Below are 21,690 nucleotides of genomic sequence, written 5' to 3'. Positions count from 1 at the left end.
GACAGTAGACCAGAAAACATGACATGAATCCAGGTAACGAATCGGCATATTAAAGGCAGTCGGTGGAATTAGCAAGGGTAGCTGGTATAAGCATGAGGGAGGGTCAAATGAAGCAGGCAGATACAGTATGAGAAGGGCAGTCACAAACCTCAGAGGAAAGTGTGGATCAGCCTGAGGTAGAGCAAGAGACACGGCAAGAGAGGCATCTGAAACAGAGATGGAGGGAAATGTTTGGGTTGATTGACGAAAGGGAGAGACAGGGAAGAATGGTTGATGGAAGGGAACGTTGGATGAATGAGAGAGAGATAGTTATCATTGAGCAAACGGAAGGCGTGATGGGGGGACGTCTGATGATGGAAGAAAACTTTGGAAAACCATCTAGAAGATGAGGACAATACCACCTGACATTCCAGCTAATGCCATGATACCACAGAACGTATTCGTAGTCGGCAGGATTCGAACCTGCGCGGGAAGAACCCAATGGATTTCGAGTCCATCGCCTTAACCACTCGGCCACGACTACAACAAGTCTTAAGGTTGAACCCAAGAGTTTGAAATAGCACATCTCAGCTACAACTTTTCAACTATGATCACCAGGGCATACCACAAGAGACAGTTGACAATCCGGCCAGAAATGGAGATCAAACCCACACCCATACCCTAACAGCCTAAAACATCAGGAATATCAGTCGAAGCGGTGAGATTGCAACTTGCCTGGAGCTTCAATATTAAGAGTAACATTTTATACAAAATCTTTATTCAATTATCTGTTAACATCGTCATGAAATCTCTACCAGGAGAGAGTCTGAAGAGCACTGTTTTATAGGTGAATGTTTCAAAAGTTAATATCAAAAATGACTTTATCTCCTGTATGATGGTTTGTGAGTACACCCACGTGATGCGCTTCATTATTTTGGGACAAGATCTCCATGTGTTAAGTTCAGATATTTGGAAGAGGAATAAGAGACATATTGGCAGAGATGCAGGCTGGAAACCACACAGTTTCATTCGCTGTCATTAGCTTACCCAGTCCCAAGTTTATTGAAGATTCAAAGTGGTTTAAAGTCATAGCTTCACACCTTTACAACAGCTCCAGTGGCGCAATCGGTTAGCGCGCGGTACTTATACAGCAGTACAGGTGAAGCCATGCCGAGGTTGTGAGTTCGAGCCTCACCTGGAGCAAACCTTTGGCTATTTTATGACACATGTCATTCAGTGACCGACTGAGGTTTTGCAAAGTGTGGCTCACCCCCAATGTGAGCTGAAATGAGAAGCGTTAAGGGTTAAACTGCTGATATGATGTACTAGAGGTTCATACGGACTGAGAGGAGATTCCGGTTCAAAAGGTAAATAGAGCTGATTTGTGACCTGTTGAGTATTAGCTCCCTTAGTATTCTATACTGCAGCGTTAGGTCATAAAACACAAAGAACTGACATAAAGGGTAAATGGAATAATTTTATGACTGTATGTTCTGTAAACTATAAACATTTAATAAATCCTATGGAGCTTAGGGGCACATTTGCTTAGACTTTGGAATAAACTGTTATTGAGTAGTATCCTGTACAAGGAGTCTGTAAGCAGTACATTAAATTATCAGATGTGACTGGTGATTACTGAGCTTGAGTCAAGTTTTCACCCCATAATCTCCATCAGGAGGAGAGTCATTTGGGGACTGATTCAAAGAAGAATGAGGGACATGAAGATTTGGTCTAAACAGCAGCCAAAGTAAGACTTGTGCAGAAATATAACTATGATGACAGTAGACCAGAAAACATGACATGAATCCAGGTAACGAATCGGCATATTAAAGGCAGTCGGTGGAATTAGCAAGGGTAGCTGGTATAAGCATGAGGGAGGGTCAAATGAAGCAGGCAGATACAGTATGAGAAGGGCAGTCACAAACCTCAGAGGAAAGTGTGGATCAGCCTGAGGTAGAGCAAGAGACACGGCAAGAGAGGCATCTGAAACAGAGATGGAGGGAAATGTTTGGGTTGATTGACGAAAGGGAGAGACAGGGAAGAATGGTTGATGGAAGGGAACGTTGGATGAATGAGAGAGAGATAGTTATCATTGAGCAAACGGAAGGCGTGATGGGGGGACGTCTGATGATGGAAGAAAACTTTGGAAAACCATCTAGAAGATGAGGACAATACCACCTGACATTCCAGCTAATGCCATGATACCACAGAACGTATTCGTAGTCGGCAGGATTCGAACCTGCGCGGGAAGAACCCAATGGATTTCGAGTCCATCGCCTTAACCACTCGGCCACGACTACAACAAGTCTTAAGGTTGAACCCAAGAGTTTGAAATAGCACATCTCAGCTACAACTTTTCAACTATGATCACCAGGGCATACCACAAGAGACAGTTGACAATCCGGCCAGAAATGGAGATCAAACCCACACCCATACCCTAACAACCTAAAACATCAGGAATATCAGTCGAAGCGTTGAGATTGCAACTTGCCTGGAACTTCAATATTAAGAGTAACATTTTATACAAAATCTTTATTCAATTATCTGTTAACATCGTCATGAAATCTCTACCAGGAGAGAGTCTGAAGAGCACTGTTTTATAGGTGAATGTTTCAAAAGTTAATATCAAAAATGACTTTATCTCCTGTATGATGGTTTGTGAGTACACCCACGTGATGCGCTTCATTATTTTGGGACAAGATCTCCATGTGTTAAGTTCAGATATTTGGAAGAGGAATAAGAGACATATTGGCAGAGATGCAGGCTGGAAACCACACAGTTTCATTCGCTGTCATTAGCTTACCCAGTCCCAAGTTTATTGAAGATTCAAAGTGGTTTAAAGTCATAGCTTCACACCTTTACAACAGCTCCAGTGGCGCAATCGGTTAGCGCGCGGTACTTATACAGCAGTACAGGTGAAGCCATGCCGAGGTTGTGAGTTCGAGCCTCACCTGGAGCAAACCTTTGGCTATTTTATGACACATGTCATTCAGTGACCAACTGAGGTTTTGCAAAGTGTGGCTCACCCCCAATGTGAGCTGAAATGAGAAGCGTTAAGGGTTAAACTGCTGATATGATGTACTAGAGGTTCATACGGACTGAGAGGAGATTCCGGTTCAAAAGGTAAATAGAGCTGATTTGTGACCTGTTGAGTATTAGCTCCCTTAGTATTCTATACTGCAGCGTTAGGTCATAAAACACAAAGAACTGACATAAAGGGTAAATGGAATAATTTTATGACTGTATGTTCTGTAAACTATAAACATTTAATAAATCCTATGGAGCTTAGGGGCACATTTGCTTAGACTTTGGAATAAACTGTTATTGAGTAGTATCCTGTACAAGGAGTCTGTAAGCAGTACATTAAATTATCAGATGTGACTGGTGATTACTGAGCTTGAGTCAAGTTTTCACCCCATAATCTCCATCAGGAGGAGAGTCATTTGGGGACTGATTCAAAGAAGAATGAGGGACATGAAGATTTGGTCTAAACAGCTGCCAAAGTAAGACTTGTGCAGAAATATAACTATGATGACAGTAGACCAGAAAACATGACATGAATCCAGGTAACGAATCGGCATATTAAAGGCAGTCGGTGGAATTAGCAAGGGTAGCTGGTATAAGCATGAGGGAGGGTCAAATGAAGCAGGAAGATGCAGTATGAGAAGGGCAGTCACAAACCTCAGAGGAAAGTGTGGATCAGCCTGAGGTAGAGCAAGAGACACGGCAAGAGAGGCATCTGAAACAGAGATGGAGGGAAATGTTTGGGTTGATTGACGAAAGGGAGAGACAGGGAAGAATGGTTGATGGAAGGGTACGTTGGATGAATGAGAGAGAGATAGTTATCATTGAGCAAACGGAAGGCGTGATGGGGGGACGTCTGATGATGGAAGAAAACTTTGGAAAACCATCTAGAAGATGAGGACAATACCACCTGACATTCCAGCTAATGCCATGATACCACAGAACGTATTCGTAGTCGGCAGGATTCGAAACTGCGCGGGAAGAACCCAATGGATTTCGAGTCCATCGCCTTAACCACTCGGCCACGACTACAACAAGTTTTAAGGTTGAACCCAAGAGTTTGAAATAGCACATCTCAGCTACAACTTTTCAACTATGATCACCAGGGCATACCACAAGAGACAGTTGACAATCCGGCCAGAAATGGAGATCAAACCCACACCCATACCCTAACAGCCTAAAACATCAGGAATATCAGTCGAAGCGGTGAGATTGCAACTTGCCTGGAGCTTCAATATTAAGAGTAACATTTTATACAAAATCTTTATTCAATTATCTGTTAACATCGTCATGAAATCTCTACCAGGAGAGAGTCTGAAGAGCACTGTTTTATAGGTGAATGTTTCAAAAGTTAATATCAAAAATGACTTTATCTCCTGTATGATGGTTTGTGAGTACACCCACGTGATGCGCTTCATTATATTGGGACAAGATCTCCATGTGTTAAGTTCAGATATTTGGAAGAGGAATAAGAGACATATTGGCAGAGATGCAGGCTGGAAACCACACAGTTTCATTCGCTGTCATTAGCTTACCCAGTCCCAAGTTTATTGAAGATTCAAAGTGGTTTAAAGTCATAGCTTCACACCTTTACAACAGCTCCAGTGGCGCAATCGGTTAGCGCGCGGTACTTATACAGCAGTACAGGTGAAGCCATGCTGAGGTTGTGAGTTCGAGCCTCACCTGGAGCAAACCTTTGGCTATTTTATGACACATGTCATTCAGTGACCAACTGAGGTTTTGCAAAGTGTGGCTCACCCCCAATGTGAGCTGAAATGAGAAGCGTTAAGGGTTAAACTGCTGATATGATGTACTAGAGGTTCATACGGACTGAGAGGAGATTCCGGTTCAAAAGGTAAATAGAGCTGATTTGTGACCTGTTGAGTATTAGCTCCCTTAGTATTCTATACTGCAGCGTTAGGTCATAAAACACAAAGAACTGACATAAAGGGTAAATGGAATAATTTTATGACTGTATGTTCTGTAAACTATAAACATTTAATAAATCCTATGGAGCTTAGGGGCACATTTGCTTAGACTTTGGAATAAACTGTTATTGAGTAGTATCCTGTACAAGGAGTCTGTAAGCAGTACATTAAATTATCAGATGTGACTGGTGATTACTGAGCTTGAGTCAAGTTTTCACCCCATAATCTCCATCAGGAGGAGAGTCATTTGGGGACTGATTCAAAGAAGAATGAGGGACATGAAGATTTGGTCTAAACAGCAGCCAAAGTAAGACTTGTGCAGAAATATAACTATGATGACAGTAGACCAGAAAACATGACATGAATCCAGGTAACGAATCGGCATATTAAAGGCAGTCGGTGGAATTAGCAAGGGTAGCTGGTATAAGCATGAGGGAGGGTCAAATGAAGCAGGCAGATGCAGTATGAGAAGGGCAGTCACAAACCTCAGAGGAAAGTGTGGATCAGCCTGAGGTAGAGCAAGAGACACGGCAAGAGAGGCATCTGAAACAGAGATGGAGGGAAATGTTTGGGTTGATTGACGAAAGGGAGAGACAGGGAAGAATGGTTGATGGAAGGGTACGTTGGATGAATGAGAGAGAGATAGTTATCATTGAGCAAACGGAAGGTGTGATGGGGGGACGTCTGATGATGGAAGAAAACTTTGGAAAACCATCTAGAAGATGAGGACAATACCACCTGACATTCCAGCTAATGCCATGATACCACAGAACGTATTCGCAGTCGGCAGGATTCGAACCTGCGCGGGAAGAACCCAATGGATTTCGAGTCCATCGCCTTAACCACTCGGCCACGACTACAACAAGTCTTAAGGTTGAACCCAAGAGTTTGAAATAGCACATCTCAGCTACAACTTTTCAACTATGATCACCAGGGCATACCACAAGAGACAGTTGACAATCCGGCCAGAAATGGAGATCAAACCCACACCCATACCCTAACAGCCTAAAACATCAGGAATATCAGTCGAAGCGGTGAGATTGCAACTTGCCTGGAGCTTCAATATTAAGAATAACATTTTATACAAAATCTTTATTCAATTATCTGTTAACATCGTCATGAAATCTCTACCAGGAGAGAGTCTGAAGAGCACTGTTTTATAGGTGAATGTTTCAAAAGTTAATATCAAAAATGACTTTATCTCCTGTATGATGGTTTGTGAGTACACCCACGTGATGCGCTTCATTATTTTGGGACAAGATCTCCATGTGTTAAGTTCAGATATTTGGAAGAGGAATAAGAGACATATTGGCAGAGATGCAGGCTGGAAACCACACAGTTTCATTCGCTGTCATTAGCTTACCCAGTCCCAAGTTTATTGAAGATTCAAAGTGGTTTAAAGTCATAGCTTCACACTTTTACAACAGCTCCAGTGGCGCAATCGGTTATCGCGCGGTACTTATACAGTAGTACAGGTGAAGCCATGCCGAGGTTGTGAGTTCGAGCCTCACCTGGAGCAAACCTTTGGCTATTTTATGACACATGTCATTCAGTGACCGACTGAGGTTTTGCAAAGTGTGGCTCACCCCCAATGTGAGCTGAAATGAGAAGCGTTAAGGGTTAAACTGCTGATATGATGTACTAGAGGTTCATACGGACTGAGAGGAGATTCCGGTTCAAAAGGTAAATAGAGCTGATTTGTGACCTGTTGAGTATTAGCTCCCTTAGTATTCTATACTGCAGCGTTAGGTCATAAAACACAAAGAACTGACATAAAGGGTAAATGGAATAATTTTATGACTGTATGTTCTGTAAACTATAAACATTTAATAAATCCTATGGAGCTTAGGGGCACATTTGCTTAGACTTTGGAATAAACTGTTATTGAGTAGTATCCTGTACAAGGAGTCTGTAAGCAGTACATTAAATTATCAGATGTGACTGGTGATTACTGAGCTTGAGTCAAGTTTTCACCCCATAATCTCCATCAGGAGGAGAGTCATTTGGGGACTGATTCAAAGAAGAATGAGGGACATGAAGATTTGGTCTAAACAGCAGCCAAAGTAAGACTTGTGCAGAAATATAACTATGATGACAGTAGACCAGAAAACATGACATGAATCCAGGTAACGAATCGGCATATTAAAGGCAGTCGGTGGAATTAGCAAGGGTAGCTGGTATAAGCATGAGGGAGGGTCAAATGAAGCAGGCAGATACAGTATGAGAAGGGCAGTCACAAACCTCAGAGGAAAGTGTGGATCAGCCTGAGGTAGAGCAAGAGACACGGCAAGAGAGGCATCTGAAACAGAGATGGAGGGAAATGTTTGGGTTGATTGACGAAAGGGAGAGACAGGGAAGAATGGTTGATGGAAGGGAACGTTGGATGAATGAGAGAGAGATAGTTATCATTGAGCAAACGGAAGGCGTGATGGGGGGACGTCTGATGATGGAAGAAAACTTTGGAAAACCATCTAGAAGATGAGGACAATACCACCTGACATTCCAGCTAATGCCATGATACCACAGAACGTATTCGTAGTCGGCAGGATTCGAACCTGCGCGGGAAGAACCCAATGGATTTCGAGTCCATCGCCTTAACCACTCGGCCACGACTACAACAAGTCTTAAGGTTGAACCCAAGAGTTTGAAATAGCACATCTCAGCTACAACTTTTCAACTATGATCACCAGGGCATACCACAAGAGACAGTTGACAATCCGGCCAGAAATGGAGATCAAACCCACACCCATACCCTAACAGCCTAAAACATCAGGAATATCAGTCGAAGCGGTGAGATTGCAACTTGCCTGGAGCTTCAATATTAAGAGTAACATTTTATACAAAATCTTTATTCAATTATCTGTTAACATCGTCATGAAATCTCTACCAGGAGAGAGTCTGAAGAGCACTGTTTTATAGGTGAATGTTTCAAAAGTTAATATCAAAAATGACTTTATCTCCTGTATGATGGTTTGTGAGTACACCCACGTGATGCGCTTCATTATTTTGGGACAAGATCTCCATGTGTTAAGTTCAGATATTTGGAAGAGGAATAAGAGACATATTGGCAGAGATGCAGGCTGGAAACCACACAGTTTCATTCGCTGTCATTAGCTTACCCAGTCCCAAGTTTATTGAAGATTCAAAGTGGTTTAAAGTCATAGCTTCACACCTTTACAACAGCTCCAGTGGCGCAATCGGTTAGCGCGCGGTACTTATACAGCAGTACAGGTGAAGCCATGCCGAGGTTGTGAGTTCGAGCCTCACCTGGAGCAAACCTTTGGCTATTTTATGACACATGTCATTCAGTGACCAACTGAGGTTTTGCAAAGTGTGGCTCACCCCCAATGTGAGCTGAAATGAGAAGCGTTAAGGGTTAAACTGCTGATATGATGTACTAGAGGTTCATACGGACTGAGAGGAGATTCCGGTTCAAAAGGTAAATAGAGCTGATTTGTGACCTGTTGAGTATTAGCTCCCTTAGTATTCTATACTGCAGCGTTAGGTCATAAAACACAAAGAACTGACATAAAGGGTAAATGGAATAATTTTATGACTGTATGTTCTGTAAACTATAAACATTTAATAAATCCTATGTAGCTTAGGGGCACATTTGCTTAGACTTTGGAATAAACTGTTATTGAGTAGTATCCTGTACAAGGAGTCTGTAAGCAGTACATTAAATTATCAGATGTGACTGGTGATTACTGAGCTTGAGTCAAGTTTTCACCCCATAATCTCCATCAGGAGGAGAGTCATTTGGGGACTGATTCAAAAGAAGAATGAGGGACATGAAGATTTGGTCTAAACAGCAGCCAAAGTAAGACTTGTGCAGAAATATAACTATGATGACAGTAGACCAGAAAACATGACATGAATCCAGGTAACGAATCGGCATACTAAAGGCAGTCGGTGGAATTAGCAAGGGTAGCTGGTATAAGCATGAGGGAGGGTCAAATGAAGCAGGAAGATGCAGTATGAGAAGGGCAGTCACAAACCTCAGAGGAACGTGTGGATCAGCCTGAGGTAGAGCAAGAGACACGGCAAGAGAGGCATCTGAAACAGAGATGGAGGGAAATGTTTGGGTTGATTGACGAAAGGGAGAGACAGGGAAGAATGGTTGATGGAAGGGTACGTTGGATGAATGAGAGAGAGATAGTTATCATTGAGCAAACGGAAGGCGTGATGGGGGGACGTCTGATGATGGAAGAAAACTTTGGAAAACCATCTAGAAGATGAGGACAATACCACCTGACATTCCAGCTAATGCCATGATACCACAGAACGTATTCGTAGTCGGCAGGATTCGAAACTGCGCGGGAAGAACCCAATGGATTTCGAGTCCATCGCCTTAACCACTCGGCCACGACTACAACAAGTTTTAAGGTTGAACCCAAGAGTTTGAAATAGCACATCTCAGCTACAACTTTTCAACTATGATCACCAGGGCATACCACAAGAGACAGTTGACAATCCGGCCAGAAATGGAGATCAAACCCACACCCATACCCTAACAGCCTAAAACATCAGGAATATCAGTCGAAGCGGTGAGATTGCAACTTGCCTGGAGCTTCAATATTAAGAGTAACATTTTATACAAAATCTTTATTCAATTATCTGTTAACATCGTCATGAAATCTCTACCAGGAGAGAGTCTGAAGAGCACTGTTTTATAGGTGAATGTTTCAAAAGTTAATATCAAAAATGACTTTATCTCCTGTATGATGGTTTGTGAGTACACCCACGTGATGCGCTTCATTATTTTGGGACAAGATCTCCATGTGTTAAGTTCAGATATTTGGAAGAGGAATAAGAGACATATTGGCAGAGATGCAGGCTGGAAACCACACAGTTTCATTCGCTGTCATTAGCTTACCCAGTCCCAAGTTTATTGAAGATTCAAAGTGGTTTAAAGTCATAGCTTCACACCTTTACAACAGCTCCAGTGGCGCAATCGGTTAGCGCGCGGTACTTATACAGCAGTACAGGTGAAGCCATGCCGAGGTTGTGAGTTCGAGCCTCACCTGGAGCAAACCTTTGGCTATTTTATGACACATGTCATTCAGTGACCAACTGAGGTTTTGCAAAGTGTGGCTCACCCCCAATGTGAGCTGAAATGAGAAGCGTTAAGGGTTAAACTGCTGATATGATGTACTAGAGGTTCATACGGACTGAGAGGAGATTCCGGTTCAAAAGGTAAATAGAGCTGATTTGTGACCTGTTGAGTATTAGCTCCCTTAGTATTCTATACTGCAGCGTTAGGTCATAAAACACAAAGAACTGACATAAAGGGTAAATGGAATAATTTTATGACTGTATGTTCTGTAAACTATAAACATTTAATAAATCCTATGGAGCTTAGGGGCACATTTGCTTAGACTTTGGAATAAACTGTTATTGAGTAGTATCCTGTACAAGGAGTCTGTAAGCAGTACATTAAATTATCAGATGTGACTGGTGATTACTGAGCTTGAGTCAAGTTTTCACCCCATAATCTCCATCAGGAGGAGAGTCATTTGGGGACTGATTCAAAGAAGAATGAGGGACATGAAGATTTGGTCTAAACAGCAGCCAAAGTAAGACTTGTGCAGAAATATAACTATGATGACAGTAGACCAGAAATCATGACATGAATCCAGGTAACGAATCGGCATATTAAAGGCAGTCGGTGGAATTAGCAAGGGTAGCTGGTATAAGCATGAGGGAGGGTCAAATGAAGCAGGAAGATGCAGTATGAGAAGGGCAGTCAAAAACCTCAGAGGAAAGTGTGGATCAGCCTGAGGTAGAGCAAGAGACACGGCAAGAGAGGCATCTGAAACAGAGATGGAGGGAAATGTTTGGGTTGATTGACGAAAGGGAGAGACAGGGAAGAATGGTTGATGGAAGGGTACGTTGGATGAATGAGAGAGAGATAGTTATCATTGAGCAAACGGAAGGCGTGATGGGGGGACGTCTGATGATGGAAGAAAACTTTGGAAAACCATCTAGAAGATGAGGACAATACCACCTGACATTCCAGCTAATGCCATGATACCACAGAACGTATTCGTAGTCGGCAGGATTCGAAACTGCGCGGGAAGAACCCAATGGATTTCGAATCCATCGCCTTAACCACTCGGCCACGACTACAACAAGTCTTAAGGTTGAACCCAAGAGTTTGAAATAGCACATCTCAGCTACAACTTTTCAACTATGATCACCAGGGCATACCACAAGAGACAGTTGACAATCCGGCCAGAAATGGAGATCAAACCCACACCCATACCCTAACAGCCTAAAACATCAGGAATATCAGTCGAAGCGGTGAGATTGCAACTTGCCTGGAGCTTCAATATTAAGAGTAACATTTTATACAAAATCTTTATTCAATTATCTGTTAACATCGTCATGAAATCTCTACCAGGAGAGAGTCTGAAGAGCACTGTTTTATAGGTGAATGTTTCAAAAGTTAATATCAAAAATGACTTTATCTCCTGTATGATGGTTTGTGAGTACACCCACGTGATGCGCTTCATTATTTTGGGACAAGATCTCCATGTGTTAAGTTCAGATATTTGGAAGAGGAATAAGAGACATATTGGCAGAGATGCAGGCTGGAAACCACACAGTTTCATTCGCTGTCATTAGCTTACCCAGTCCCAAGTTTATTGAAGATTCAAAGTGGTTTAAAGTCATAGCTTCACACCTTTACAACAGCTCCAGTGGCGCAATCGGTTAGCGCGCGGTACTTATACAGCAGTACAGGTGAAGCCATGCCGAGGTTGTGAGTTCGAGCCTCACCTGGAGCAAACCTTTGGCTATTTTATGACACATGTCATTCAGTGACCAACTGAGGTTTTGCAAATTGTGGCTCACCCCCAATGTGAGCTGAAATGAGAAGCGTTAAGGGTTAAACTGCTGATATGATGTACTAGAGGTTCATACGGACTGAGAGGAGATTCCGGTTCAAAAGGTAAATAGAGCTGATTTGTGACCTGTTGAGTATTAGCTCTCTTAGTATTCTATACTGCAGCGTTAGGTCATAAAACACAAAGAACTGACATAAAGGGTAAATGGAATAATTTTATGACTGTATGTTCTGTAAACTATAAACATTTAATAAATCCTATGGAGCTTAGGGGCACATTTGCTTAGACTTTGGAATAAACTGTTATTGAGTAGTATCCTGTACAAGGAGTCTGTAAGCAGTACATTAAATTATCAGATGTGACTGGTGATTACTGAGCTTGAGTCAAGTTTTCACCCCATAATCTCCATCAGGAGGAGAGTCATTTGGGGACTGATTCAAAGAAGAATGAGGGACATGAAGATTTGGTCTAAACAGCAGCCAAAGTAAGACTTGTGCAGAAATATAACTATGATGACAGTAGACCAGAAAACATGACATGAATCCAGGTAACGAATCGGCATATTAAAGGCAGTCGGTGGAATTAGCAAGGGTAGCTGGTATAAGCATGAGGGAGGGTCAAATGAAGCAGGAAGATGCAGTATGAGAAGGGCAGTCACAAACCTCAGAGGAAAGTGTGGATCAGCCTGAGGTAGAGCAAGAGACACGGCAAGAGAGGCATCTGAAACAGAGATGGAGGGAAATGTTTGGGTTGATTGACGAAAGGGAGAGACAGGGAAGAATGGTTGATGGAAGGGTACGTTGGATGAATGAGAGAGAGATAGTTATCATTGAGCAAACGGAAGGCGTGATGGGGGGACGTCTGATGATGGAAGAAAACTTTGGAAAAACATCTAGAAGATGAGGACAATACCACCTGACATTCCAGCTAATGCCATGATACCACAGAACGTATTCGTAGTCGGCAGGATTCGAACCTGCGCGGGAAGAACCCAATGGATTTCGAGTCCATCGCCTTAACCACTCGGCCACGACTACAAGAAGTCTTAAGGTTGAACCCAAGAGTTTGAAATAGCACATCTCAGCTACAACTTTTCAACTATGATCACCAGGGCATACCACAAGAGACAGTTGACAATCCGGCCAGAAATGGAGATCAAACCCACACCCATACCCTAACAGCCTAAAACATCAGGAATATCAGTCGAAGCGGTGAGATTGCAACTTGCCTGGAGCTTCAATATTAAGAGTAACATTTTATACAAAATCTTTATTCAATTATCTGTTAACATCGTCATGAAATCTCTACCAGGAGAGAGTCTGAAGAGCACTGTTTTATAGGTGAATGTTTCAAAAGTTAATATCAAAAATGACTTTATCTCCTGTATGATGGTTTGTGAGTACACCCACGTGATGCGCTTCATTATTTTGGGACAAGATCTCCATGTGTTAAGTTCAGATATTTGGAAGAGGAATAAGAGACATATTGGCAGAGATGCAGGCTGGAAACCACACAGTTTCATTCGCTGTCATTAGCTTACCCAGTCCCAAGTTTATTGAAGATTCAAAGTGGTTTAAAGTCATAGCTTCACACCTTTACAACAGCTCCAGTGGAGCAATCGGTTAGCGCGCGGTACTTATACAGCAGTACAGGTGAAGCCATGCCGAGGTTGTGAGTTCGAGCCTCACCTGGAGCAAACCTTTGGCTATTTTATGACACATGTCATTCAGTGACCAACTGAGGTTTTGCAAAGTGTGGCTCACCCCCAATGTGAGCTGAAATGAGAAGCGTTAAGGGTTAAACTGCTGATATGATGTACTAGAGGTTCATACGGACTGAGAGGAGATTCCGGTTCAAAAGGTAAATAGAGCTGATTTGTGACCTGTTGAGTATTAGCTCCCTTAGTATTCTATACTGCAGCGTTAGGTCATAAAACACAAAGAACTGACATAAAGGGTAAATGGAATAATTTTATGACTGTATGTTCTGTAAACTATAAACATTTAATAAATCCTATGGAGCTTAGGGGCACATTTGCTTAGACTTTGGAATAAACTGTTATTGAGTAGTATCCTGTACAAGGAGTCTGTAAGCAGTACATTAAATTATCAGATGTGACTGGTGATTACTGAGCTTGAGTCAAGTTTTCACCCCATAATCTCCATCAGGAGGAGATTCATTTGGGGACTGATTCAAAGAAGAATGAGGGACATGAAGATTTGGTCTAAACAGCAGCCAAAGTAAGACTTGTGCAGAAATATAACTATGATGACAGTAGACCAGAAAACATGACATGAATCCAGGTAACGAATCGGCATACTAAAGGCAGTCGGTGGAATTAGCAAGGGTAGCTGGTATAAGCATGAGGGAGGGTCAAATGAAGCAGGAAGATGCAGTATGAGAAGGGCAGTCACAAACCTCAGAGGAAAGTGTGGATCAGCCTGAGGTAGAGCAAGAGACACGGCAAGAGAGGCATCTGAAACAGAGATGGAGGGAAATGTTTGGGTTGATTGACGAAAGGGAGAGACAGGGAAGAATGGTTGATGGAAGGGTACGTTGGATGAATGAGAGAGAGATAGTTATCATTGAGCAAACGGAAGGCGTGATGGGGGGACGTCTGATGATGGAAGAAAACTTTGGAAAACCATCTAGAAGATGAGGTCAATACCACCAGACATTTCAGCTAATGACATGATACCACAGAACGTATTCGCAGTCGGCAGGATTCGAACCTGCGCGGGAAGAACCCAATGGATTTCGAGTCCATCGCCTTAACCACTCGGCCACGACTACAACAAGTCTTAAGGTTGAACCCAAGAGTTTGAAATAGCACATCTCAGCTACAACTTTTCAACTATGATCACCAGGGCATACCACAAGAGACAGTTGACAATCCGGCCAGAAATGGAGATCAAACCCACACCCATACCCTAACAGCCTAAAACATCAGGAATATCAGTCGAAGCGGTGAGATTGCAACTTGCCTGGAGCTTCAATATTAAGAGTAACATTTTATACAAAATCTTTATTCAATTATCTGTTAACATCGTCATGAAATCTCTACCAGGAGAGAGTCTGAAGAGCACTGTTTTATAGGTGAATGTTTCAAAAGTTAATATCAAAAATGACTTTATCTCCTGTATGATGGTTTGTGAGTACACCCACGTGATGCGCTTCATTATTTTGGGACAAGATCTCCATGTGTTAAGTTCAGATATTTGGAAGAGGAATAAGAGACATATTGGCAGAGATGCAGGCTGGAAACCACACAGTTTCATTCGCTGTCATTAGCTTACCCAGTCCCAAGTTTATTGAAGATTCAAAGTGGTTTAAAGTCATAGCTTCACACCTTTACAACAGCTCCAGTGGCGCAATCGGTTAGCGCGCGGTATACAGCAGTACAGGTGAAGCCATGCCGAGGTTGTGAGTTCGAGCCTCACCTGGAGCAAACCTTTGGCTATTTTATGACACATGTCATTCAGTGACCAACTGAGGTTTTGCAAAGTGTGGCTCACCCCCAATGTGAGCTGAAATGAGAAGCGTTAAGGGTTAAACTGCTGATATGATGTACTAGAGGTTCATACGGACTGAGAGGAGATTCCGGTTCAAAAGGTAAATAGAGCTGATTTGTGACCTGTTGAGTATTAGCTCCCTTAGTATTCTATACTGCAGCGTTAGGTCATAAAACACAAAGAACTGACATAAAGGGTAAATGGAATAATTTTAGGACTGTATGTTCTGTAAACTATAAACATTTAATAAATCCTATGGAGCTTAGGGGCACATTTGCTTAGACTTTGGAATAAACTGTTATTGAGTAGTATCCTGTACAAGGAGTCTGTAAGCAGTACATTAAATTATCAGATGTGACTGGTGATTACTGAGCTTGAGTCAAGTTTTCACCCCATAATCTCCATCAGGAGGAGAGTCATTTGGGGACTGATTCAAAGAAGAATGAGGGACATGAAGATTTGGTCTAAACAGCAGCCAAAGTAAGACTTGTGCAGAAATATAACTATGATGACAGTAGACCAGAAAACATGACATGAATCCAGGTAACGAATCGGCATACTAAAGGCAGTCGGTGGAATTAGCAAGGGTAGCTGGTATAAGCATGAGGGAGGGTCAAATGAAGCAGGAAGATGCAGTATGAGAAGGGCAGTCACAAACCTCAGAGGAACGTGTGGATCAGCCTGAGGTAGAGCAAGAGACACGGCAAGAGAGGCATCTGAAACAGAGATGGAGGGAAATGTTTGGGTTGATTGACGAAAGGGAGAGACAGGGAAGAATGGTTGATGGAAGGGTACGTTGGATGAATGAGAGAGAGATAGTTATCATTGAGCAAACGGAAGGCGTGATGGGGGACGTCTGATGATGGAAGAAAACTTTGGAAAACCATCTAGAAGATGAGGTCAATACCACCAGACATTTCAGCTAATGACATGATACCACAGAACGTATTCGCAGTTGGCAGGATTCGAACCTACGCGGGAAGAACCCAATGGATTTCGAATCCATCGCCTTAACCACTCGGCCACGACTACAACAAGTCTTAAGGTTGAACCCAAGAGTTTGAAATAGCACATCTCAGCTACAACTTTTCAACTATGATCACCAGGGCATACCACAAGAGACAGTTGACAATCCGGCCAGAAATGGAGATCAAACCCACACCCATACCCTAACAGCCTAAAACATCAGGAATATCAGTCGAAGCGGTGAGATTGCAACTTGCCTGGAGCTTCAATATTAAGAGTAACATTTTATACAAAATCTTTATTCAATTATCTGTTAACATCGTCATGAAATCTCTACCAGGAGAGAGTCTGAAGAGCACTGTTTTATAGGTGAATGTTTCAAAAGTTAATATCAAAAATGACTTTATCTCCTGTATGATGGTTTGTGAGTACACCCACGTGATGCGCTTCATTAATTTGGGACAAGATCTCCATGTGTTAAGTTCAGATATTTGGAAGAGGAATAAGAGACATATTGGCAGAGATGCAGGCTGGAAACCACACAGTTTCATTCGCTGTCATTAGCTTACCCAGTCCCAAGTTTATTGAAGATTCAAAGTGGTTTAAAGTCATAGCTTCACACCTTTACAACAGCTCCAGTGGCGCAATCGGTTAGCGCGCGGTACTTATACAGCAGTACAGGTGAAGCCATGCCGAGGTTGTGAGTTCGAGCCTCACCTGGAGCAAACCTTTGGCTATTTTATGACACATGTCATTCAGTGACCAACTGAGGTTTTGCAAAGTGTGGCTCACCCCCAATGTGAGCTGAAATGAGAAGCATTAAGGGTTAAACTGCTGATATGATGTACTAGAGGTTCATACGGACTGAGAGGAGATTCCGGTTCAAAAGGTAAATAGAGCTGATTTGTGACCTGTTGAGTATTAGCTCCCTTAGTATTCTATACTGCAGCGTTAGGTCATAAAACACAAAGAACTGACATAAAGGGTAAATGGAATAATTTTATGACTGTATGTTCTGTAAACTATAAACATTTAATAAATCCTATGGAGCTTAGGGGCACATTTGCTTAGACTTTGGAATAAACTGTTATTGAGTAGTATCCTGTACAAGGAGTCTGTAAGCAGTACATTAAATTATCAGATGTGACTGGTGATTACTGAGCTTGAGTCAAGTTTTCACCCCATAATCTCCATCAGGAGGAGAGTCATTTGGGGACTGATTCAAAGAAGAATGAGGGACATGAAGATTTGGTCTAAACAGCAGCCAAAGTAAGACTTGTGCAGAAATATAACTATGATGACAGTAGACCAGAAAACATGACATGAATCCAGGTAACGAATCGGCATATTAAAGGCAGTCGGTGGAATTAGCAAGGGTAGCTGGTATAAGCATGAGGGAGGGTCAAATGAAGCAGGCAGATGCAGTATGAGAAGGGCAGTCACAAACCTCAGAGGAAAGTGTGGATCAGCCTGAGGTAGAGCAAGAGACACGGCAAGAGAGGCATCTGAAACAGAGATGGAGGGAAATGTTTGGGTTGATTGACGAAAGGGAGAGACAGGGAAGAATGGTTGATGGAAGGGTACGTTGGATGAATGAGAGAGAGATAGTTATCATTGAGCAAACGGAAGGCGTGATGGGGGGACGTCTGATGATGGAAGAAAACTTTGGAAAACCATCTAGAAGATGAGGACAATACCACCTGACATTCCAGCTAATGCCATGATACCACAGAACGTATTCGTAGTCGGCAGGATTCGAACCTGCGCGGGAAGAACCCAATGGATTTCGAGTCCATCGCCTTAACCACTCGGCCACGACTACAACAAGTCTTAAGGTTGAACCCAAGAGTTTGAAATAGCACATCTCAGCTACAACTTTTCAACTATGATCACCAGGGCATACCACAAGAGACAGTTGACAATCCGGCCAGAAATGGAGATCAAACCCACACCCATACCCTAACAGCCTAAAACATCAGGAATATCAGTCGAAGCGGTGAGATTGCAACTTGCCTGGAGCTTCAATATTAAGAGTAACATTTTATACAAAATCTTTATTCAATTATCTGTTAACATCGTCATGAAATCTCTACCAGGAGAGAGTCTGAAGAGCACTGTTTTATAGGTGAATGTTTCAAAAGTTAATATCAAAAATGACTTTATCTCCTGTATGATGGTTTGTGAGTACACCCACGTGATGCGCTTCATTATTTTGGGACAAGATCTCCATGTGTTAAGTTCAGATATTTGGAAGAGGAATAAGAGACATATTGGCAGAGATGCAGGCTGGAAACCACACAGTTTCATTCGCTGTCATTAGCTTACCCAGTCCCAAGTTTATTGAAGATTCAAAGTGGTTTAAAGTCATAGCTTCACACCTTTACAAAAGCTCCAGTGGCGCAATCGGTTAGCGCGCGGTACTTATACAGCAGTACAGGTGAAGCCATGCCGAGGTTGTGAGTTCGAGCCTCACCTGGAGCAAACCTTTGGCTATTTTATGACACATGTCATTCAGTGACCAACTGAGGTTTTGCAAAGTGTGGCTCACCCCCAATGTGAGCTGAAATGAGAAGCGTTAAGGGTTAAACTGCTGATATGATGTACTAGAGGTTCATACGGACTGAGAGGAGATTCCGGTTCAAAAGGTAAATAGAGCTGATTTGTGACCTGTTGAGTATTAGCTCCCTTAGTATTCTATACTGCAGCGTTAGGTCATAAAACACAAAGAACTGACATAAAGGGTAAATGGAATAATTTTATGACTGTATGTTCTGTAAACTATAAACATTTAATAAATCCTATGGAGCTTAGGGGCACATTTGCTTAGACTTTGGAATAAACTGTTATTGAGTAGTATCCTGTACAAGGAGTCTGTAAGCAGTACATTAAATTATCAGATGTGACTGGTGATTACTGAGCTTGAGTCAAGTTTTCACCCCATAATCTCCATCAGGAGGAGAGTCATTTGGGGACTGATTCAAAGAAGAATGAGGGACATGAAGATTTGGTCTAAACAGCAGCCAAAGTAAGACTTGTGCAGAAATATAACTATGATGACAGTAGACCAGAAAACATGACATGAATCCAGGTAACGAATCGGCATATTAAAGGCAGTCGGTGGAATTAGCAAGGGTAGCTGGTATAAGCATGAGGGAGGGTCAAATGAAGCAGGCAGATGCAGTATGAGAAGGGCAGTCACAAACCTCAGAGGAAAGTGTGGATCAGCCTGAGGTAGAGCAAGAGACACGGCAAGAGAGGCATCTGAAACAGAGATGGAGGGAAATGTTTGGGTTGATTGACGAAAGGGAGAGACAGGGAAGAATGGTTGATGGAAGGGTACGTTGGATGAATGAGAGAGAGATAGTTATCATTGAGCAAACGGAAGGCGTGATGGGGGGACGTCTGATGATGGAAGAAAACTTTGGAAAACCATCTAGAAGATGAGGACAATACCACCTGACATTCCAGCTAATGCCATGATACCACAGAACGTATTCGCAGTCGGCAGGATTCGAACCTGCGCGGGAAGAACCCAATGGATTTCGAGTCCATCGCCTTAACCACTCGGCCACGACTACAACAAGTCTTAAGGTTGAACCCAAGAGTTTGAAATAGCACATCTCAGCTACAACTTTTCAACTATGATCACCAGGGCATACCACAAGAGACAGTTGACAATCCGGCCAGAAATGGAGATCAAACCCACACCCATACTCTAACAGCCTAAAACATCAGGAATATCAGTCGAAGCGGTGAGATTGCAACTTGCCTGGAGCTTCAATATTAAGAATAACATTTTATACAAAATCTTTATTCAATTATCTGTTAACATCGTCATGAAATCTCTACCAGGAGAGAGTCTGAAGAGCACTGTTTTATAGGTGAATGTTTCAAAAGTTAATATCAAAAATGACTTTATCTCCTGTATGATGGTTTGTGAGTACACCCACGTGATGCGCTTCATTATTTTGGGACAAGATCTCCATGTGTTAAGTTCAGATATTTGGAAGAGGAATAAGAGACATATTGGCAGAGATGCAGGCTGGAAACCACACAGTTTCATTCGCTGTCATTAGCTTACCCAGTCCCAAGTTTATTGAAGATTCAAAGTGGTTTAAAGTCATAGCTTCACACCTTTACAACAGCTCCAGTGGCGCAATCGGTTAGCGCGCGGTATACAGCAGTACAGGTGAAGCCATGCCGAGGTTGTGAGTTCGAGCCTCACCTGGAGCAAACCTTTGGCTATTTTATGACACATGTCATTCAGTGACCAACTGAGGTTTTGCAAAGTGTGGCTCACCCCCAATGTGAGCTGAAATGAGAAGCGTTAAGGGTTAAACTGCTGATATGATGTACTAGAGGTTCATACGGACTGAGAGGAGATTCCGGTTCAAAAGGTAAATAGAGCTGATTTGTGACCTGTTGAGTATTAGCTCCCTTAGTATTCTATACTGCAGCGTTAGGTCATAAAACACAAAGAACTGACATAAAGGGTAAATGGAATAATTTTATGACTGTATGTTCTGTAAACTATAAACATTTAATAAATCCTATGGAGCTTAGGGGCACATTTGCTTAGACTTTGGAATAAACTGTTATTGAGTAGTATCCTGTACAAGGAGTCTGTAAGCAGTACATTAAATTATCAGATGTGACTGGTGATTACTGAGCTTGAGTCAAGTTTTCACCCCATAATCTCCATCAGGAGGAGAGTCATTTGGGGACTGATTCAAAGAAGAATGAGGGACATGAAGATTTGGTCTAAACAGCAGCCAAAGTAAGACTTGTGCAGAAATATAACTATGATGACAGTAGACCAGAAAACATGACATGAATCCAGGTAACGAATCGGCATACTAAAGGCAGTCGGTGGAATTAGCAAGGGTAGCTGGTATAAGCATGAGGGAGGGTCAAATGAAGCAGGAAGATGCAGTATGAGAAGGGCAGTCACAAACCTCAGAGGAACGTGTGGATCAGCCTGAGGTAGAGCAAGAGACACGGCAAGAGAGGCATCTGAAACAGAGATGGAGGGAAATGTTTGGGTTGATTGACGAAAGGGAGAGACAGGGAAGAATGGTTGATGGAAGGGTACGTTGGATGAATGAGAGAGAGATAGTTATCATTGAGCAAACGGAAGGCGTGATGGGGGGACGTCTGATGATGGAAGAAAACTTTGGAAAACCATCTAGAAGATGAGGTCAATACCACCAGACATTTCAGCTAATGACATGATACCACAGAACGTATTCGCAGTTGGCAGGATTCGAACCTACGCGGGAAGAACCCAATGGATTTCGAATCCATCGCCTTAACCACTCGGCCACGACTACAACAAGTCTTAAGGTTGAACCCAAGAGTTTGAAATAGCACATCTCAGCTACAACTTTTCAACTATGATCACCAGGGCATACCACAAGAGACAGTTGACAATCC

The 21,690-nt window shown here is 42.5% G+C and overlaps 23 non-coding genes across 23 annotated transcripts; 10 read left to right on the top strand and 13 right to left on the bottom strand.

Moving 5' to 3' along the window:
• Positions 1-441: 441 nt before the first annotated feature.
• On the bottom strand, positions 442-523 carry trnas-cga (transfer RNA serine (anticodon CGA)). Its single transcript has one exon. It is a non-coding gene; the product is annotated as a tRNA-Ser (tRNA).
• A 566-nt stretch (positions 524-1,089) lies between these two features.
• trnai-uau (transfer RNA isoleucine (anticodon UAU)) lies at positions 1,090-1,182 on the top strand. The gene is given in 2 exon segments: positions 1,090-1,127; positions 1,147-1,182. It is a non-coding gene; the product is annotated as a tRNA-Ile (tRNA).
• Positions 1,183-2,197: 1,015 nt separating this feature from the next.
• On the bottom strand, positions 2,198-2,279 carry trnas-cga (transfer RNA serine (anticodon CGA)). The gene has a single exon. It is a non-coding gene; the product is annotated as a tRNA-Ser (tRNA).
• Positions 2,280-2,845: 566 nt separating this feature from the next.
• Positions 2,846-2,938, top strand: trnai-uau (transfer RNA isoleucine (anticodon UAU)). The gene is given in 2 exon segments: positions 2,846-2,883; positions 2,903-2,938. It is a non-coding gene; the product is annotated as a tRNA-Ile (tRNA).
• Positions 2,939-3,953: 1,015 nt separating this feature from the next.
• On the bottom strand, positions 3,954-4,035 carry trnas-cga (transfer RNA serine (anticodon CGA)). Its single transcript has one exon. It is a non-coding gene; the product is annotated as a tRNA-Ser (tRNA).
• Positions 4,036-4,601: 566 nt separating this feature from the next.
• Positions 4,602-4,694, top strand: trnai-uau (transfer RNA isoleucine (anticodon UAU)). The gene is given in 2 exon segments: positions 4,602-4,639; positions 4,659-4,694. It is a non-coding gene; the product is annotated as a tRNA-Ile (tRNA).
• Positions 4,695-5,709: 1,015 nt separating this feature from the next.
• On the bottom strand, positions 5,710-5,791 carry trnas-cga (transfer RNA serine (anticodon CGA)). The gene has a single exon. It is a non-coding gene; the product is annotated as a tRNA-Ser (tRNA).
• A 566-nt stretch (positions 5,792-6,357) lies between these two features.
• On the top strand, positions 6,358-6,450 carry trnai-uau (transfer RNA isoleucine (anticodon UAU)). Its single transcript is given in 2 exon segments — positions 6,358-6,395; positions 6,415-6,450. It is a non-coding gene; the product is annotated as a tRNA-Ile (tRNA).
• A 1,015-nt stretch (positions 6,451-7,465) lies between these two features.
• trnas-cga (transfer RNA serine (anticodon CGA)) lies at positions 7,466-7,547 on the bottom strand. The gene has a single exon. It is a non-coding gene; the product is annotated as a tRNA-Ser (tRNA).
• Positions 7,548-8,113: 566 nt separating this feature from the next.
• Positions 8,114-8,206, top strand: trnai-uau (transfer RNA isoleucine (anticodon UAU)). The gene is given in 2 exon segments: positions 8,114-8,151; positions 8,171-8,206. It is a non-coding gene; the product is annotated as a tRNA-Ile (tRNA).
• Positions 8,207-9,222: 1,016 nt separating this feature from the next.
• On the bottom strand, positions 9,223-9,304 carry trnas-cga (transfer RNA serine (anticodon CGA)). The gene has a single exon. It is a non-coding gene; the product is annotated as a tRNA-Ser (tRNA).
• Positions 9,305-9,870: 566 nt separating this feature from the next.
• Positions 9,871-9,963, top strand: trnai-uau (transfer RNA isoleucine (anticodon UAU)). Its single transcript is given in 2 exon segments — positions 9,871-9,908; positions 9,928-9,963. It is a non-coding gene; the product is annotated as a tRNA-Ile (tRNA).
• Positions 9,964-10,978: 1,015 nt separating this feature from the next.
• Positions 10,979-11,060, bottom strand: trnas-cga (transfer RNA serine (anticodon CGA)). The gene has a single exon. It is a non-coding gene; the product is annotated as a tRNA-Ser (tRNA).
• A 566-nt stretch (positions 11,061-11,626) lies between these two features.
• On the top strand, positions 11,627-11,719 carry trnai-uau (transfer RNA isoleucine (anticodon UAU)). Its single transcript is given in 2 exon segments — positions 11,627-11,664; positions 11,684-11,719. It is a non-coding gene; the product is annotated as a tRNA-Ile (tRNA).
• A 1,015-nt stretch (positions 11,720-12,734) lies between these two features.
• On the bottom strand, positions 12,735-12,816 carry trnas-cga (transfer RNA serine (anticodon CGA)). Its single transcript has one exon. It is a non-coding gene; the product is annotated as a tRNA-Ser (tRNA).
• Positions 12,817-13,382: 566 nt separating this feature from the next.
• trnai-uau (transfer RNA isoleucine (anticodon UAU)) lies at positions 13,383-13,475 on the top strand. The gene is given in 2 exon segments: positions 13,383-13,420; positions 13,440-13,475. It is a non-coding gene; the product is annotated as a tRNA-Ile (tRNA).
• A 1,015-nt stretch (positions 13,476-14,490) lies between these two features.
• On the bottom strand, positions 14,491-14,572 carry trnas-cga (transfer RNA serine (anticodon CGA)). The gene has a single exon. It is a non-coding gene; the product is annotated as a tRNA-Ser (tRNA).
• Positions 14,573-16,241: 1,669 nt separating this feature from the next.
• On the bottom strand, positions 16,242-16,323 carry trnas-cga (transfer RNA serine (anticodon CGA)). The gene has a single exon. It is a non-coding gene; the product is annotated as a tRNA-Ser (tRNA).
• A 566-nt stretch (positions 16,324-16,889) lies between these two features.
• Positions 16,890-16,982, top strand: trnai-uau (transfer RNA isoleucine (anticodon UAU)). The gene is given in 2 exon segments: positions 16,890-16,927; positions 16,947-16,982. It is a non-coding gene; the product is annotated as a tRNA-Ile (tRNA).
• A 1,015-nt stretch (positions 16,983-17,997) lies between these two features.
• trnas-cga (transfer RNA serine (anticodon CGA)) lies at positions 17,998-18,079 on the bottom strand. Its single transcript has one exon. It is a non-coding gene; the product is annotated as a tRNA-Ser (tRNA).
• A 566-nt stretch (positions 18,080-18,645) lies between these two features.
• Positions 18,646-18,738, top strand: trnai-uau (transfer RNA isoleucine (anticodon UAU)). Its single transcript is given in 2 exon segments — positions 18,646-18,683; positions 18,703-18,738. It is a non-coding gene; the product is annotated as a tRNA-Ile (tRNA).
• Positions 18,739-19,753: 1,015 nt separating this feature from the next.
• trnas-cga (transfer RNA serine (anticodon CGA)) lies at positions 19,754-19,835 on the bottom strand. Its single transcript has one exon. It is a non-coding gene; the product is annotated as a tRNA-Ser (tRNA).
• Positions 19,836-21,505: 1,670 nt separating this feature from the next.
• Positions 21,506-21,587, bottom strand: trnas-cga (transfer RNA serine (anticodon CGA)). Its single transcript has one exon. It is a non-coding gene; the product is annotated as a tRNA-Ser (tRNA).
• Between the last annotated feature and the right edge of the window lie 103 nt (positions 21,588-21,690).

The sequence above is a fragment of the Hoplias malabaricus genome, chromosome 7 (genome assembly GCF_029633855.1).
Source record: "Hoplias malabaricus isolate fHopMal1 chromosome 7, fHopMal1.hap1, whole genome shotgun sequence".
In the NCBI taxonomy this organism is placed as follows: Eukaryota; Metazoa; Chordata; class Actinopteri; order Characiformes; family Erythrinidae; genus Hoplias; species Hoplias malabaricus.
This window is presented reverse-complemented; position numbering and strand designations above follow the sequence as displayed.